The sequence below is a fragment of the Bison bison genome, unplaced genomic scaffold (genome assembly GCF_000754665.1).
Source record: "Bison bison bison isolate TAMUID 2011002044 unplaced genomic scaffold, Bison_UMD1.0 scf7180017864204, whole genome shotgun sequence".
NCBI lineage: Eukaryota > Metazoa > Chordata > Mammalia > Artiodactyla > Bovidae > Bison > Bison bison.
Window position 1 is genome coordinate 121,088 of NW_011494776.1, and position 1,279 is coordinate 122,366.

At 44.6% G+C, this 1,279-nt stretch overlaps 1 pseudogene; it reads left to right on the plus strand.

The window, feature by feature from the left end:
• The first annotated feature begins 452 nt into the window (after positions 1-452).
• On the plus strand, positions 453-874 carry LOC104991976 (annotated as a pseudogene).
• The last annotated feature ends 405 nt before the right edge of the window (positions 875-1,279 follow it).

Sequence of the window (1,279 nt, forward strand, 5' to 3'; positions counted from 1 at the left end):
AGGAGATCAGTCCTGGATGTTCTTTGGAAGGAATGATGCTAAAGCTGAAGCTCCAGTACTTTGGCCACCTCATGCAAAGAGTTGACTCATTGGAAAAGACTCTGATGCTGGGAGGGACTGGGGGCAGGAGGAGAAGGGGATGACAGAGGATGAGTTGGCTGGATGGCATCACTGACTCGATGGACTTGAGTCTGAGTGAACTCCGGGAGTTGGTGATGGACAGGGAGGCCTGGCGTGCTGCAATTCATAGGGTCACAAAGAGTCGGACATGACTGAGTGACTGAACTGAACTGACTCTGCAAAGAAGTTAACTGACAAAGTGACAAGATACAGCCTTGTCATACTCCTTTCCCAATTTGAACCAGTCCATTTCTCCATGTCCACATACAGGTTTCTCAGGAGACAGGTAAGCTGATCTGGTACTCATCTCTTTAAGAATTTTCCAGTAGCTGATGACCTTCATAATATCTGACAATAAATGAATCTCTGCTTTACTTGAATTGGACAACCTTTTCAAACGGGTAGAGACCGTTCATGGAACAGCTGGCACTGAGGTATATGAAGACCTGAGGTATAAGCTGTCCCTGGAGTTCCCCAGTGGCTACCCTTACAAAACTCTCATGGTGAAGTTCCTCACACCCTGCTGCCACCCCAGCGGGGACACCAAGGGCAACATCTGCCTGGACATCCAGAAAGGCAAGTGATCCGCCCTGTGCAACATCAGAGCCACTCTGCTCTCCCGTCCAGAGTCTGCTCAGAACCCAACATCATAGCCCTTTGAACACATACGCTGCTGAGCTTGGGAAAAACACCCACAGCCCTTAAAAGCCTGCAAAAAAACCACTCAAAGCACGTCTCCAGCCAAGAGTCCTGACCTGGGATGTCCAGTTGTCCTTGTGTTTTCTTTTTATTGTTTTTCCTTAGGTGGTCTGCCCTTTCCTCGATTTCTGTACAGGACTCTGTATTTTTCTCTGCAGTATCATTTTCATTTTATTTATGTTTTTTAAATTAAGTGTCAGGTTAAGCCCTTGTGATGACTATATTAAATACGTACAATTGGGTTTTTTTTTAAAGAACTATTGGGAAGGATGTGAAAAAAGTTGAAACCCCCAGGCATTGCTGGAAGGAATGCAAACTGATACAGTCACATTGGAAAATAGTTCCTCAGAGTTAAGCATAAAATTGACCCAGAAATTCCTAGGTATACATCAATTTCTACTCCTACCCAAGAGAATTGAAAACATATGCTCCCCTCAGATTTATAAATTAATATCCACAT